Consider the following 18187-nt stretch of genomic DNA (forward strand, 5'->3'; position numbering starts at 1 on the left):
CACTGGGTGCGTGTGAAGAACTCATCCTCCCCAGTCTGCCCGCTCATCGAACCCACAGCCTAGCTAGACGAACCCAACGAACAAGAGACACCTTGCGGTTTATCCTGGTTCGGGCCACCTTGCGGTGTAATACCCTACTCCAGCTTTGTGGTGGATTGCCTCGAGGGGCTGAGGATGAACTTATACGGTGGATGAACAGCCTAAGGAGGCGAGGTGTTGTAACATCCCAAAATTTTTACCTTGTTTTATTAATTAAAATTTTGCCAGGAAATTAAATTTTTATTTTCTGGATTTATCTTTTGATTTCAGAACCTCTCTTTTCTTTAAAATTTGTGGAGTTTTTACCCCAAGTGAAAACTTTCCAAAAATATTATTGAACTTGCATACCCTCTCAAGAAAACATTGCTTTTATCAGTGGATTTATTTGCATAATTGTTTTTCCTGAGCTTCTTTTAAAAATGATTTTTATAAGCTTTAGAGCCTCATTTGCACTACAACCCTTTCAAATACTTCTTTAAAATTCCAACCAAAATTTGGAGATGTCATGTGATGTTCCCACATCACTTTTATGCAAAAATCTCTTTTAGTCATTTGGAGATTTTGAGCCCTACCTCAAGTTTTCAAATCTGGTCCAGTTTGTAATTTGCACTACAACCTATTTAAATATTCCTTTAAAACTTCCACCAAAATTAGGGGAGGTCAGTAGGAGTATATAATTCAACTTTATGCAAAAACCGATGAGTGTGCTTTGAAAAATTTGAGCAAATCACCCTCTTTTGCTCTCTGGTTCAGTTTGGCATTTTCTACTGCAACCATATTTTAACCTGCCCTTTTACCCATGACTCTTTTTCCTACTTATAGACCACCCTGCAAAACCATTAAGCCCAGGAGAGTGGACCCATTGGAGTATGTTTGGTCCATGAAATGATGCCCTTTTCCTTCTGTCCAGTATGGGTTTTCTCAAAAACTTGCACTATCAAGTTTCTAGTCTTGACCAACTAACCTTACCACCTCCTTTAGCATCTAAAGAGACTATGATCTGGAGTTTTTGGCCACCCCAAGAGATGCCTAGATGCCCATGACATTCTGTCGAGCACTTTATGTGCGTGGCCAAATTTGGCATGATTTTTAGTTGGCATTGTGAGCTTGATCCTCTGACCTAACTAACTTGTCCACTAAGCTCCTAGCTAACCCTAACCCAGGCCTGTTAACTACCAGCATCATTCGAGCTCTCTAACACGCGCTGGCATTTCGTCGAGCACCTGGCGTGCATGCCCTGGCCGTGCCCAGAGCGCGCGTTTTGCACGTGCGTGCGCACGTGTCGCCGCGTCTGGCCCCTGGCCTTTGCTCACCTGCAGAGCCACGCCCGTCCTCATCCACTCAACAGCACCCTCCAGGCCGCCCCTGGAGCTCCACAGCGCCGCCGTCAGGTCGGCCGTGGCGGCTAGCGGCCGGCCACAGTGGGCTCCTGCCCTGGACGGCGCCGCCCGAGCCCCTCCACCGCGCCAGCTGCCCTCTGGAGCAGCTCGAGCTCCTCCGCGAGCCGTCTGCTAGCGCCCGTCGCCGCCACGTCGCCCTGCAGGCTGCAGAACGGCGGTTCGCCGTTCATATCCGCGGCCGCCGTCGGGACCGACCTCGTCCACCTATAAATAGGAGTCCCCGAGCCCGTCCAAGCACTCAGGCAACCTCCTAGCACCCCACCAGTGCCCCCCACGGCCAGCAAGCGATGGCGGGAAGCCTTCTTCCCCGTCTCCGGCCAGTTCGGCCGCCGCCGCCCTCTGGTCCCGCTCGTCGCAAACAGAGCCTCCCCCATCCTTCCAGTGCCACCGTTCGACTCCCCATGACCTTGCGGAGCCGCCCAACCCCTCAGCCACAACCGGGAACCACCGTAGCCCAGACCCCCAAACTCACCCGAAGTTGCCGTCCGCCGCGGAGCTCGCCGCCGGCGACTCCCTCCGTCCCCGCCACCCTATCGACCACCGGGAGGACCGCCCTGGAACCGCGGATCCATTCCTGCCCTCCGGATCCCGCGGGGAGCCGCTGTTCGCCGGCGTCGATCGCCGGAGCCCCGCCTCTGTTCGGCCAGACGAGGAAGGAGGCGAGGGAACGACTGGTCAAACCTGACCAGTGGACCCAAGGGGCCCACTGTTAGTGACCCAGCGCCGGTCCACGCTGGATTAAGTGGAGGCGTAAAACCCGAAGTACGTGTCCCTCTCTCGAAAGCGTGTTTCGTCCGAAAGGTTTTCTTTTCTGTTTTATTTTAAAATCAGATTTTTGACTGAAACTTTGACTGGCTATATCTTTTAAAATAAAACTCCAAATGAATTAATTCCTTTTCCTACCCCTCTGAAATTCCACCTAGTTTATTTTAAGATTTATTTCAAAAATATCTAGGACAACTTTTTGCGCTGTTTTTAAGGTGTGTGTTATTTGAATATTTTGAAAATAGGAATTTGGAGGGGAGATTATAACTTTCAAAAGTTTTGGAGTGCACCTCACCCCTCCACACCTTGATGGCAAGCATCTTGAACTCAGATATGATACAAGTTGGGTGCTGTTTTGCTAGAATATTTTAGAACTCCATCATTTATGCTATTGTGGAGTGGTGTTATTTTATGTGGAATCATACTCCTGCATATAAGCACATGGTGAAAATCTTTTCTGTTATGTATGTGACATTGGTGACAGTAGCTACTTCTCATGCCACATGTGCCTGATGATAGTTTGGAGGGAGTCCGAAAGGAGGTTATGTTCCGGTGAACACAACCCCGTGACTGACATCTCGTTGTGGCGAGAATGTGCAGTAAGGCATGATGGGGCATGAGGGGTGGTGACCTTGTCGGGAAACTATGAAGAACATTGCTATGCTAACCATGCAGGGAATACTTAAACCTCCTGAGTCGGCCGTAGATCGAGTCTTGTTCCAGTAACCCCCCATACTTGTTTCGTACTTCCACTTGTCCCTGCCATAGGTAGGGTACGGTTCAGTAAGTTGTCAACCCCTTACCTAGCACACACCGTACAGAGAGGCCATGGTGGAAGATACCGGCTACATCCGGTAGGCATGCCACCTGGTCCGGGGGCATGGGTGTTTCCGGTTGGAGCCGAGGGGGTAGCTCCCCTAGTTTGCGCGCATTATAAATTTTGTGATCCCATGCTACGTCGAGGTTGTAGCCTCCCCACTTAGAGTTTCGCTTAACGGGTGTCGTGGGTGATTCCAGACACCGGTAAGTTAGGCTGGTGTGTGCGGTTAGGTGTGTTTTCAATTAAAAGACCGTAGACGGAATTAGTCCCGATGGACTAAAGAAATCTGTTACCCGTGGGTAAAGAGTACACCCTCTGCAGAGATTATACATCTATTCGAATAGCCATGTCCATGGGTAAGGACTACAGTCTGGGATGGGTCAAGTGTCGGTCTTCAGAGGAGAAAAACTGTTAAACCAGAACTTGGATCATGACTTGTGACTTCTGATGATTATGATTATTATTAATATGGAATAACCATTTACATTATTTGAATTATTGAGTATCCCTGGGACGGTTCTACCTCCTGGATATTCAACATGCTTATTTACCTTATAAGCCCTTTATGTGGTGTCGCTGAGATGCCCGACTGTGGCATGCTTGTTATTTATTTACGTTATAAGCCCTTTATGTGGTGTCGCTGAGACGCCCCACTATGGCATGCTTGTTATTTATTTACCTTATAAGCCCTTTATGTGGTGTCGCTGAGACGCCCGACTGTGGCATGTTTGTTATTTATTTACCTTATAAGCCCTTTATGTGGTGTCGCTGAGACGCCCCACTATGGCATGCTTGTTATTTATTTACCTTATAAGCCCTTTATGTGGTGTCGCTGAGACGCCCGACTGTGGCATGTTTGTTATTTATTTACCTTATAAGCCCTTTATGTGGTGTCGCTGAGACGCCCGACTGTGGCATGCTTGTTATTTATTTACCTTATAAGCCCTTTATGTGGTGTCGCTCAGACGCCTGACTGTGGCAGGTTTGTTATTCTTTTATATAAGCCCTTTATGTGACGTTGCTCAGACGCCCGACTGAGGCACGCTTTATATTATTACCCATTCAAGGTGTCGCTTCAGACACCCGAACGGTGCATTTTTAATTTCCGGCTTATGTGCATCATGAGTTTCATTTTGGGACTGACTAAGTGATCGTGGATTATTTTAGTGCATGATTATCACCTGCTATGTTATACCTGTTTTCATGATGTTTGCGAGTACATTCAAAAGTACTCACTGGCTTGTCCCTGGCTATTGTCTTGGCCAGATTTCTTGCATGGAGAGGAGCGCCGCGATGACAGTCCTGGAACCTAGGCAATGGAGATAGCAGCCGCGCGAAGATAGGAGTTATCCTGGTCAGCTGTTCCTGTGGGAAATGGAGTCCCAAAGATGCAGATGAACCACAAACCGCTTCCTCCATCAACCACTAGAAACCAATTGCTGTACTCATAGGCCACAATGGTCTTGTACTACATATTTTGTACTTTGCTTGGAATTTCTGTGTCAAGTTGGTGCCTCATCAGCTAACAGAAATCCTGGGGCTGGTGAGCACAAGGGCCGTCTTTTTGGGAAATTACTATCCCGAAAATCCGGTCCTGACAGGTGTTCTTGAGCTCGATGAGCTGGTGAGCTGGTCAGGGTGGAGTGGATCCGATCCCCTCGATGGTGGTGGCTAAGACCTATTTATAGTGGCCTTGGTCCTCTTCCCAAATGTAGGCGGGAAGGGATCCCACAATGGCCAAATTCAAAGGGAGACAACTAGTACAAGTTATCCTGACAAAAGTAGTCTGCGCCTGCAAAAGCCTCTGGTGGTGACGCCGCGGTGGGCTCCATGATGACCTCCGTCCTGACGTCCTGGTGATCTTGGTCTTGTTGCACCGATATGGAAACCTTTGCTTGATTCCTCGGGACCCCGCGCCTGCTCTTGCCTCCTTAGCACCAAAGAGGAAACTGGTACACTGCGCCCGCTAGCGCCCGCCTGGCCTTGGTCGTCAAGGCTCACGTCATATGAACCTCGCGAGGTGCACCTTGCATAGATATCTCTGCTCCTCGGGAGCCAGCCTGGTGAGGCTGCTCCCCAGGGAGGTCTTGGTGTCGTCTGCCTCGCGAGGCCTGGCCCCTCGCGAGGGTCTTGGGTTGTTGTTGCGGAAGCTGGGCCATACTAGGCCATCACAAAGCCATGCCGTGGGCCGCATGCAGGCAAGTTTGGGTACCCCTTTTCCTAGGACGCCGACACATGTGAAAGCCTCGAACCGTGATGCCGTGGTGGGCTCGGCGATGACCTCCGTCCTGCCGTGCTGGCGGTCTTGGTCTTGTTGCACTGGAATGGAAACCTTTGGCTGATTCCTTGGGACTCCATGCCTGCCCTTGCCTCTTTAGCACCGAAGAGGAAACTGGTACACTGCGCCCGCTGGCACCCACCTAGCCTTGGTCATCATGGCTCACGTCATACGAACCTCATGAGGTGAGGCTTGCATAGAGATCTCCGCTCCTCAGAAGCAAGCCTGAGGAGGCCACAACTGCTGGAGGGTCTTGGTGTCATCCGCCTCGCGAGGCTTGGCCCCTCGTGAGGGTCTTGGGTTGTTGATGCCGAAGCTGGGCCGTACCAGGCCGTCGTTGGTGCCTCGCCGTGGGCTGCAGGCAGGAAAGTCTGGGTACCCCCGTTCCCAGAACGCCGACCGAAGCCCCTTGGGCCCAATGCACGCTCAAACTTAGCTTTGAGGCAAAGCCAAAGGGCAAGTGTGAAGCGCCGCGGGCCCCAACCGCCTGCGGCCTCGGTTGACGCGTGGCGCTTGACGTGACGTGGGCATCTCTGCTTCCCCGCGCCGCCTTGGCAATCGTTTGACTTGACGAGACCCTGCCATATGCAGAGAAAAACCATCATTGCGTGGGATCGTCGGGGCCGGCGGTTGGCATCCCTCCGTCTATAAATGAGGGGAGGGGCGGAGCCCCCTCATTCATCTCCATCTTTTTGCTTCCAGCTTCTTCTTCTTCTTCTTCTTCTTCTTCTTCTTCTACTTCGTCTCGCCGTCTTGCTGCAGCGTCCATGGCACCGATCAGGAGATTCTACGCAGCGGAGAAGGGAAAACCCCTCGGGAGGGGCCTGAGCCACTTCCACCAAAAAGAGGTTTAGCTGCCCTCGCGACGCCGGCGAAGGGCAGGAGGTGGCGTGGCCTTGGTACGAGAGGCCTTCGCCTAGCTTCCCGATCCCTCTGTACGCCCGCGCGCTGGGCCCTGGGCCTGGTGGCAGTGCCCAGCGCCGTGTGGTTCGGGATCACGGTGGGCAGGCCGAGCTTGCGCAGACAGCCGGCCCGCGAACTCACGCCGAGGGCACCCGGAGGCGGTAATGCCGCCGCGCACGTGGATCCTATTCCCGAGGTTCTTCGCCGAGGAGATGCCGTCGTGGGGGGCGCTTGAGTTCTGCCTGCAACACGCCGGGTGCTGCAGCCTAGCCACGGGGGCAAAGGTTAAGATCGTCCCCCCGGGCGATATCTTCATGACTCGAGGATGGGGTGAGGTCGCCCGCGCCTGCCGGCCAGAAGGGCCCCTCACCATCCACTTTGAGTATGATGGCACCTCCACATTGTTCTTCAAGGTCTTCGACGAGGACGGCCGGCGCCTGGAGTGCTGCCCTGGGGGAGCAGTTCGCGTGGCGCGGCCGCGGGCGTCGGGCTCGCTCCTGGCCATGCCGACGGCTCCTCCAGCAGCAGTGATGACTCCTTGGAATCCAATGACTCCCCCAAGCCCAACGAGTCCCCGGAGTCCAGCAACGACAGCTACGTGCCTCCGAGCTCTTGTCGATCCCGGAGCGCGGCTGCAGCGTCCGCTCGGCGTCGTCGGTGATACCCAGCGGCCGGGGTCCTTCGAGATCTTCTTCTTTTGTTTCCTTGCACGGAATTATGACAGGCCCCGTGGGGGCGTGTAAAAAACGGCTGTTCTTTTGCTTTAATGCTATCCTCCCTAGTATAATGTCGAGATTGCGTATCTCACTCCGGCACGGTTCCCCCTTTTCGTTCTCGTGGTAGCTTAGTGCTCTACGCCGACAGGACCCAGTCCCGAGGCAGGCTTCGACCGTCGCTGGTATGCCAGGTCGCGATGCCGTGGTCAAGGCCAGGAGGTGAGAGCTCCCGAGGCGCGATGCTCAAGAGGTCCCCATTGGTGTGCAAGCAGCTCCCTGAAGGCCGAAAAGGTAAGCGACATTGCCCAAGCGAAGTTGCAAGGGTCGAGAGATGGGGTCGTGAGGTTCACGCTAATATGTATGGACGACTTATATTAGTGAACCTGCGGCGACTCCCTTGCGCAGCGCCCGATCGTGCCTTAGTGGTGACGCCTCTAGGTACAGCTCACGCCGGCCTCCCCCTTTCCTCACTCATCTTGGTGCTCTACATCCTCGGGTCCCGGACCTCGAGCGAGGCTCAGCCACCGCTGGTATGCCAGGGCGCACTGCTATGGTGAAGGCCAGGGGGTGAGGGCTCGAGAGCCCGTAGGGGCTCCCGAGGCGTGATGCTCGGGAGCTCCCCCTTTAATGTGCAAGTGAATTGCGTGAAAAAGGGATGGCTGACGGGCATGCCCGTAGTTGAGCTCTGGGGGTTCCTGCGAGTTAGTCCAAGGAGGAGAAAATAACACATAACCGCGCTCGTTGTCTAGCCGTTCATCTTTCTGCAAGAGATGAAGGCACTGAGGATCTGGTGACATGACGTGCGCGGGACAGGCCGCGAGCCAGGGCTCGATCTCTCAGATTTGTCAGTGTTGCAGGGACGGACCCGAGCACAAGCACCGTGTCAGCATGTGTGTGTAGCCCCCGTTCTGGGATGAGCAAGAGGCGAGTCAGCAGCACGGGTAGGCCGCGAAGGGCAATAGAGCGCTAGGCAAGCGGGTGATAATCATAAAGTAACTCATGGAAGAAGGTAAAGCCAGCTCTGATAGATGCAAGAAGGATACATGCCGCAGGGACAGACCCATGCGGCCTAGGGATAATGCAGCCCGAGGGGCGCCCCGAATTGAACAAACCAAAAGATGTCACCTGGCACCGTTGCTGAAGAAGTGTTGGAGTAGCTGAAGACGCGTGCTGCCGAAGTCGCTCCTCATGAGCCGTCCAGGTGGTGCTCGAGCACCTCCCTTGTGACGTTGGCCAGGTCTGAGGCCCTCCAAAGGAGAGCCCTCGAGCTCAGCCTGAGAGGGGCGCCGGGCGTGCCTTCCTATGTGAGAGAGGGAGGCGCCCCGTCAGTGGGTGCAGGGCTTGAGGTGGCACCACCGGACACTCCGCCCTCCTAAGGTCCTTGGCAGAGCAGCTGCTTCTTCTTCTTGGGGACAACCTCAGGAGGGTAGACAGTGCCCTCGTTGTCTGGGTCCTCGACCGCTGCAGCCTGGTAGGCGTGCTCGAGAGAGCACATTACATCCTTCTCCTCGCAGGTGACCGTGATGATGCCGCAGCTTCCTGGCATCTTGAGGACGTTGTAGCCATGGTGGGTTATAGCAATGAACTTGGCCAGGGCCGGGTAGTCGAGGATGGCGTTGTACGGGAGGCGAATGTCGGCAACGTCGAAGTCGATGAGCTCAGTGCGGTAGTTATTGCGGGTGCCGAAGGTGACAGGGAGGTGGATCTACCCTATCGGGGTGTGGAGCCGTCGGTTACTCCCGAGAAAGGCTTGGTGGGCTGCAGCTGGTCTGGCGGCGGTCAAACGTCTCGACGGAGAGAACAATGAGCCCCGCACCACCGTCGATGAGCGTCTTAGTGACAAGCACGTTGCTAATGGTAGGCAAGCAGAGCACTGGAAGGGCACCGGCAGTTGCCGCACACTTGAGATGGTCGGAAGAGATGAAGGTGATGGTGTACTTGGACCACTTGAGTGGTCGTGTTTCCTCGAGCTTGGCGAGGGCCGCGTTCACCTCACGCGCGAACTATTTGAAGATGCGATGGGAGGCTGCGGCCTGAGCGCTGCCCAGGATGCAAGCGACGGCATGAGGGTCCTGGAAGCCCCCAGCCCCCTCGTCCTGGTGATGGTCGTCGTTCCTTCTTGGTGGTGGCGGCAGCGGGGGAAGGCTAGCGTTGCCCTGAGGACGGTCATCGCGAGGCTGATCTCTCCAAGCACCCTCACGAGGCTGGCCCTGCCAGCGGTCCTCGTGAGGCTGGTCGCGCCATTCCTGGCGGGGCTCATGACCGTCCCGGCGTCCTTCGGCTCGGCCCCCTCCATGGCCGTAGCCTCGATTGTTGTTCTTGGGCGACGACCGAGGCGCCCGTCGCGGATGGCCCTTAGCTGTTGGCAGTCATTGGTGTTCTGGTTCTGCATGTTGTGCAAGATGCAGAACGGGCGGCTGCCCTTGGATGATTCCGGGTGGTCGCAGCCGCGCTTCATCTCTGGTTCGGCCGCGAGCACGGCCGCCCCCTTGCGCTGCACGTACTTGGCCTTGGCCTTCTTGTCTTCTGGGTCAGCTTCGGGGAGCTCAAGGAGGCAGAGGCTTCCCTCCTCAGCTCTCGCACACTTGGTTTCCATGTTGAACATTTCCAGAGCCGTGCATAGGTCCTCGTGTATGGCGAGCTCCTCCTTCATCTGGACGTCACGGACGCCGTCAGTGAACACCGAGATGATGGCCTCGTCCGACACCTTGGGGATCTTGAGGCGAACACTGTTGAAGCGCTGGATGTACTTTTGCAAGGTCTCTCCCGGCTGCTGCTTGATGCATCGCAGGTCACTCGCGGCCGGCGGGCGGTCACGCGTACCCTGGAAGTTGGCGACAAAACGCTCTCGCATCTCGTCCCAGGAGGAGATCGATCCTGCGGGGAGGTTCAGGAGCCACGAGCGCACGCCATCTTTGAGGGCCATGGGAAGCCAGTTCGCCATAACCTTCTTGTTGCCGTTGGCCGCCTCGATGCTCAGCTCGTAGAGCTGCAGGAACTCAGTAGGGGCGGGGGTGCCGTTGTAGCGTGGAGGCAGGTCGGGCTCTAACTTCCCTGGCCAGACGACGCTGCGCAGCTCCGGAGTGAACGGCGACATCCAGCTGTGGTCACGGGGGACCGCCATGGGGGTGGAGTCTGATCTTGGTGCTCACGCGCCACCACCACATGCGACGTGCTGTCTTGACATGGCGGTGCTGGGAGCGCACGCGCCTCTCCTTGCGGCCACTGCACCACCTGGCAGCTTTCTTCATTGCACGCCCGTGCCTTGCTTGGCGGGTCGCGCCACGGAGCCTCGCGCCTTGGCTCGATGATGGCATCCTGCCTAGGAGGTGGAGGAGGTGCTCCGTGAGCTACGTCACCCGCGGTAGGCGGCGGATGAGGCAACGAGCGAGATGGTGCGGCAGACTCTCCGGCGGTGCTGACGAGATCGGCGATGCGCTCCAGCCAATCCTCGTAAAGGTAGTCGATGGGGCAGTAGCGCAGGAGCTCGCGTGCCAAGAGCAGCGCAGCCTGCGCGCTCTCCGGCCCGCGATGAGCATAGGACGACAAAGCGGCTGTCGGGGTCAGCGACGGAGTGGCGGTGCATCCATCACGTCGCACGGAGGGCTGCATCGATGAAGCCTGCTGCTCGTGTGCCGCGGGGCTGGTGGTAGCGTTGACTGCGGGCGACGGGTAATGGTGGGGAGCACCGTCACCAGCGGGTGCCATTTGGGCGACGCGGGTGGCAAGGGCGGCCCGACACTCAACACGAAATCGACGAGTATCAGCCATGGGTACAGCGAAGCGGTGGAGATTCGACGGAAGGGAGAGAGGCTCCAACGCACCCTTACCTGGCGTGCGAAATGTCGGATTTCGGGTTCCGTAGACCCTTGAGAGGTTCAAACTCTGGGGTGCGTGCGAAGAACTCAACCTCCCAGTCTGCCTACTCACCAATCTCATGGCCTGGCTCGATGAACTGGATGGAAACAGGACACAACAGTTTACCCATGTTCGGGCCACCTTGCGGTGTAAAACCCTACTCCTGCTTTGTGGTGGATTGGCCTCGAGGGGCTGAGGATGAACTAATATAGTGGGAGAACAACCTCAGGAGGAGGAGTGTTCTTGTGCTTCAGTGAGCTGGCGAGTGTGAGGATGGAATGGATCCGATCCAGTCCCCCCTCTACGATAGTGGTTAGGTCCTATTTATAGTGGCCTTGGTCCTCTTCCCAAAATGAAGGCAGGAAGGGATCCCACAACGGACAAATTCGAAGGGAGACAACTAGTACATGCTATCCTGACAAAAGTAGTCTTCGCCTGCGAAAGCCTCTAGCCGTGACGCCGTGGTGGGCTCGGCGATGACCTCCGTCCTGCCGTCCCAGCGGCCTTGGTCTTGTTGCACCAGAATGGAAACGTTTGGCTGACTCCTCGGGACTCCGCGCCTGCACTTGCCTCTTTAGCACAAAAGAGGAAACTGGTACTTTGCACCCGCTGGCGCCCGCCTGGCCTTGGTCGTCATGGCTCACGTCATTCGAACCTCGTGAGCTAAGGCTTGCATACAGATCTCCGCTCCTCAGGAGCAAGCCTGAGGAGGCCGCTCCTGCTGGAGGTCTTGGTGTCGTCCGCCTCGCGAGGCATGGCCCCTCACATGGGTCTTGGGTTGTTGATGCCGAAGCAGGGCCGTACCAGGCTGTCGATGGAGCCTCGCCATAGGCCACAGGCAGGCAAGTCTGGGTACCCCCATTCCCAGAACGCTGACACCCTTGGTCCCATAGGTCGTCGTGGTTTCCCACGACAATCTGTGCCATCCCCGGATCAGTATGCTGGCACACACAGTACATCAATGTATATATCAAAGTGCAATCACATGTATAAATAACATAAAATTGATATATATACCTCAGAAGTCTTAGCGGAAACAATCAATCGGGTGTGGTTTCCCATCAACGCCTTCGGCAAGTTGATTGTAGACTGTAACCCAACAACGAAACTCACTCATCGTAGAATTAATCCTGCAACATAATACATTGTAGCCGTGTAGATCAGTACATTGAATGTACCGGCAAGATCATTGTAAGAAAAACAGATGATAAAACTATACCATATGCAATATGGCTTTGTGGCTCTGTGTCTGAGTTTTGTTTGCATAAAAGCTGGATTTTATTTTCCCTACAACAAAGGAATAACCGGAGTTTGTACTACGGAGTTATCTATCATGACATGGTTCCGCCAACCAATGTCTCATATCCCAAATCATCATAAGTAGCCCACAATTCAGTTGCCAGTCTGGTGTTGAAAGTTCCGAGATAGATCCAAGTCCAGAGGCTCAAATTGTCCGTAACCAGGGACACGGCTAATCAATTAGGTTTTAACCCTCTGCAGAGGTTTGTACACTTTACCTGCAAGATTCGATCCCTCTTTTTACGTTCTCTCACTTCATGATGTTTGAGAACAAGATGACCGAAACATGGTCTTCCGAAGAATTCCTCTGACCACTGTCCAGTGCCCATCCAATCCTACCGTAGTTCTGTTGGGGAACGTAGCATGCAATTTCAAAAAAATTCCTACAGTCATGCAAGATCTATCTAGGAGATGCATAGCAACGAGAGGGGGAGAGTGTGTCCTCGTACCCTCGTAGACCGAAAGCGGAAGCGTTTGAAAACTTGGTTGATGTGGTCGAACTTCTTCTTGTTCCGACCGATCAAGTACCGAATGCACGACACCTCCGAGTTCTGCACATGTTCAGCTCGATGACGTCCCTCGAACTCTTTATCCAACAAAGTGTCGAGGAAGTAGATGAGTTCTGTCAGCACGACGGTGTGGTGACGGTGATGGTGATGTGATCCGCGTAGGGCTTTGCCTAAGCACTACGAGAATATGACAGAGGGCGTAATCTATTGAGGAAGGCGCCGCGCACGGCTAACAGATGTTGGTGTGTGTTCTAGCGGTGCCCCCACATATATATAGGTTGGAGGGGAGGAGAGGCAGCCAAGGGGGTGCCCCAAGTAGAAGGAATCGTACTTGGGCGCCTCCCAATTTGGCCTCCCCCCTTCCATATTCATCCGGAGGGGGAAGGAAGGAGGAGGGAGGAGAGAAGGAAGGGGGAGGCCGAATTGCTCCCCTTCCTTTCTCTCTTCCCCTCTTTCCTTCCCGCCTTATTTCGGCCTACATGGGGCGCACCAGCCCCCTAGGGGCTGGTCTGTCCACTTCTTGGCCCATTAGGCCCATGTAGTTTCTCCCTCCAACAACGTGCACATGCACTTTTTATGGCCTAGATCTACGTATGTTTGTGGTGTTGCATATGTTTGTGGTGTTGCATATGTTTGTGTTTGCAAGTATATACCGGTATCTGAAATGCGATAGTTGCCAATATTTTGCCGGAATGTTGATTCATTTCCGTTTCGGCGAGAATTTGGCACTATGCATTCTTTTTGGTTGTATTTTTAGGCAAAGTCATGCCAAAAAAAAATTTGGTTCTAAAATATCGTTTTGCTCTACCCCGCAGGCGACCATGGTCCGCACGATGACCGAAGGCATCGTGAATAGGTTTTTGAGCTCCGTGGAGGCTGAGATGCTTCAAAAGAACGAGACGGAGATAAGATGTCCGTGTCGAACATGCAAGCTGAAGAGCCTTATGGACCCGGATTCCGTACAGGTGCGGGACCACCTGCTCTTGCGTGGTTTCATGGATGGCTATCGGTGGCAAGGTGATGAAGATGATTATGAAGTCGTCCATGGGGGCCGGGCAAGAAATGAGGAAGGGCAGCAAGACAACCGCGGCGAGGGCGGGTGAGAAGACGAAGAATCTCCAGGACATGATCACGAAGTAGATGCAGTACACGGTCATCATGTAGAAGATGCCGGACATGATGATGAGGAAGATGCCGGAGCAGACGAAGGGCATGATCATGAAGATGAAGATGCCGGAGCAGACGACGATGGACCATCGATGGGCTGGGTGCTGGACCCTCATATTCAAGAGCTGCTTCTCAAGCAGACGGATAACGCAAGAGCTGCCGCCCGAGAGAAAGCCAAGCTGGATCAACTGGAGATAGACGCGGTTACTCCATTGTATGAAGGATGCAGGCCCGAGGATACCCGCCTGAAAGTAACGCTCATGGCTCTGGAGATGAAGGTAAAACACAAAATGACCGACGCATGCTTCAACGAGAACATGTCATTCTGGCACGAACGTCTTCCCAAGGGGAACAAGTGCCCGACCAGTTTCGAGGAGGCGAAGAAAATCGTGTGTCCTCTAGATTTACCGCACGTGAAATACCATGTGTGCATGAACAATTGCATCATTTATCGGGACGAGCACGCGGAGTCTACCATATGTCCGGTATGCGGCGTCACTCGATACAAGAAGAGGAAGAAAGCTCCTCGAAAAGTGGTGTGGTACTTTCTGATCACTCCTCGTCTGCAGAGGTATTTCGCGGACGCTAAGCTAGCAAAGCTCCTGCATTGGCATGCGGATAGGGAGGAGAAGAAGCGAGAAGATGACGGAAATGATCCGGAGATAAATAAAAAAGACAAGATGCTGAGTCACCCTAAGGATGCGAGCCAGTGGCAAGCGTTGAACTTCGAACACCCAGAATTTGGGGACGATCCAAGGAACATCGTGCTGGGCGTGAGCACCGATGGAGTCATTCCGTTTGGCAGCCAGAGAAGCACACATAGCACCTAGCCTGTGTTTGTGTGGATGTACAACCTTCCCCCTGGTTGTGCATGAAGAGGAACTACATTCACATGAGCATGCTAATTGAAGGGCCGAAACAACCAGGGAACGACATCAATCTGTATCTGGGGCTGCTGAAAGAGGAGCTAGACACGCTGTGGAAAATGCCAGCCAATACATGGGATGCCGCAGAGAAAGAATATTTCCCTATGAGGGACGCACTGCTCACGACGGTGCACGACTATCTCGGTTACGGATATGTCGCGGGGCAGGTGGTACACGGATTTTCTGGATGCGTCAGGTGCATGGATGACACAACGTATCGCCAGCTAGATAGAGATCCCGGGTCTTCGAAAATCGTGTTCATGGGACATCGAAGGTGGCTTTCTGACGATGACTCATGGAGAAAAGGCAAGGATCTGTTCGATGGTGAAACCGAACCCCGAAGACGCCCGCATACGAGGAGCAGCGAGGAAATAGACGAGCTGTTGAAAAATTGGAAAGATTGCCCACTGCCGGGAAAGAAGCAAAAGGCGCTAGAGCCAGGAAAGAAGCAAAAGGCGCCAGAGCCGCTGCTAAAGGTATGGAAAACGAGGTCTATTTTCTGGGACTTGCCGTACTGGAAGATCCTCCGTGGGCCTCACAGCCTTGATGTCATGCATATCACGAAGAACGTGTGCTAGAGTCTGCTTGGTACCCTGCTCAACATGCTAGAGAGGACCAATGATGGGCCGAAAGTAAGGGCAGACTTGAAATCAATGGGCATCAGGGAGGAGCTTCACGCTAATGATGATGATGATGAGGCGAAGCAGGACACGGAAAGTCGTCGCAATGGCAAAAAGGCCAAGAAGACCGGAAATGACTACCCTCCCGCGTGCTTCACTCTACATCAAGAGGAGATCGAGCAGTTTTTCACCTGCCTCGTAGGAGTAAAACTTCCTTACGGTTACGCGGGGTAGATAAGTAGATACCTAGACTCAGTGAAGCAGAAGTTCAGCAAGATGAAGTCTCACGACTGTCACGTGCTGATGACGCAGATACTTCCAGTTGCAATCCGTGGGATCATGGACGCGTACGTCTGTGAAACGCTATTTTGCCTATGCAACTTTTTCGACATCATCTCTCGGAAGTCAGTTGGCGTGAGGCAACTCAGAAGGCCACAGGAAGAGATCGTGGTGATACTATGCGAGCTTGAGATGTACTTCCCGCCCGCATTCTTCAATGTTATGGTGCATCTGCTGGTCCATATCGTGGAGGATATCATCCAACTCAGGCCGAAGTTCCTGCACAGCATGATGCCATTCGAAAGGATGAATGGTGTCATCAAAGGATACGTTCGCAACATGTCACGTCCAGAGGGAAGCATAGCCAGGGGCTTTCCGACCGAAGAGTGCATCTCCTACTGCATGAATTATCTAGGCATCGAGAACCCCATTGGTCTGCCCGTCAACAGGCACCTTGGCAGGCTCGCTGGATGGGGTCACCGCGATGGTCGCCGCGAAATGCATGTCGACTTTGAGGGTCAACTCGCCGACTTTGAAAGAGCAAACCTAGTCGTGCTGCAACACATAGACATGGTCGATCCTTGGGTGGTAGAGCACAAAACCTTTATTGAGAAGACGTACAATGGCCGAGGCCAACAGAGGATGGACGGAGATATAATCAAAGAGCACAACTCATGTTTCACGCGTTGGTTCAAGGAGAAGCTTCTGTCGTACCCTTTACATGAGGATTCTTCCGCGGAAGAAAAACTCATATTCGCCTTGTCACAGGGCGCTGAGCACAACCTGATGACCTATGAGGCATACGATATCAACGGCTACACATTCTACACCGAGGACAAGGACATGAAGAGCGATGGTTATCAGAACTCCGGGGTAACGATGGAATCCTACACCGGTAACGACAAGGACAGCTACTACGAAAGGATCGAGGAGATCTGGGAGCTGAGCTACGCTGGAGATAAGGTCTCGATGTTCCGTGTCAGATGGGCCAAGAGCGTCCTAAAAGAAGACCGGTATTTCACCACCATGGTTATACCCGAAGCCAAATCCAAGACCGCGGGCGCAAACATCACCGCGAAAAATGGGTACATTTACCAACGTCGATAAGTACTTCAACGAACATGGGTACGATGAAGTATTCTTGGGGCCTCCTTCTCAAGAACCCAACCCTGGAAAAGATGATCGCGATCTAGCTGGTCCCGCGGAGAAACCCAATTGCAATAGGCGTCGTCTGGCGTTCAGTTCTCAGGAGACGCCTCCAGCTGCCGCCTTCACCGAGCCTCAGATAGCCGAGGTGCGAAATATTATCAGCCCCAACACACTCAAGAAGGTGGTCTCTGAGCAGAACTCGATCCCATTACAGCAGAAGAAGCAGAAGGGACGGAAAAGAAAGAATAACAAGGGTGCGAGCCAGCCGGCACCGAGTACGATCCGTGCTCAGGACGGGCCACCTTCACCTAAGGATATCTCGAGGAGGGTGCATGTGGCGGGTAGGACGATGCTACCGACTAATCTGCTCAATGCTGCAACCGGTGCAATGCGGAGTCTGCATGACAATGTTCTTTCTTTGGAGAAGCGGCGTCTCTCCGAGAACGATGTGCCATACCCGGTTTTCGTGGCCAAGGTGCCAGAGGGCAAGGGCTTTGTCGATAGCGCCATCGGGGGTATGATCGTCCTGCGGTTTGATGACATCTTCGCTATGTTTAACCTTCATCCGCTGCACTACACCTTCGTTCGGCTATTTTCACTGTGTATGGAGATGCGGATCATTAGAGACAAGACCCTGGACATCGTGATAGTCGACCACTTCTACATGCGTGTCAAGATCTTGGGCAGCGCTGGGGACCGGCAAGTCGCGAGTTCGTACCTCGACGGCGTCATTCTGGCGAACCCAGATAAGGATAACTTCCTCGTGCCTTACTTTCCCGAGTAAGTCATCCCCTCACCGCCCCGTAACATATGATTTCTTAGATTTAGATTGTTCTTTTTTTTCTAACATTCCGTGTTTTGTGCAGTGACACACATTGCACACTCATCCTCTTAAGCCCGAACTATTCCATGGCCACATATTTCGACTCGGACCATCAGTCGAAGCAAGACTACACAAATATCAAGAAAGTTCTTGATGATGTTCTCCCCGGCTACGCCAAATCTGGAGGCACCTTCAGGAGGCCAATTTTTAGGTACGGCAAGCACGTGTTCACCCACATAACGATGTTCCCCTGCGTCAAGCAGCCGCCTGGCGGTCAGAAGGATGCCTACTACGCCCTCCATCACATGCGGGCAATCGTACGTGACCATAATCACCTTCTGCTACCAAATAGTCTCAAAGATTGGGCCGCACGCTTGTCGGCAATCCAGGACGCGGACCTCAGAGAAGAATTCTTTCGCATCCAGTCGGAGTTTGCGAAAATAATCCATCAAGATGTCCTTCGTACCTCGAGGGAGTTCTACCTCAAATATCAACCGTCCAACAGTGAAATAGAAACAACGCTACAACTGCAGGCTGACAACGAACGCACATTCATGACCATCACGAAAGACGGTGGCTTCATCCATGCTCCGGTCCCTGAGTCGAGTCGAAAGTAGTGATGCTATGTAGTTCTGA

The sequence above is a fragment of the Aegilops tauschii genome, chromosome 7 (genome assembly GCF_002575655.3).
Source record: "Aegilops tauschii subsp. strangulata cultivar AL8/78 chromosome 7, Aet v6.0, whole genome shotgun sequence".
In the NCBI taxonomy this organism is placed as follows: Eukaryota; Viridiplantae; Streptophyta; class Magnoliopsida; order Poales; family Poaceae; genus Aegilops; species Aegilops tauschii.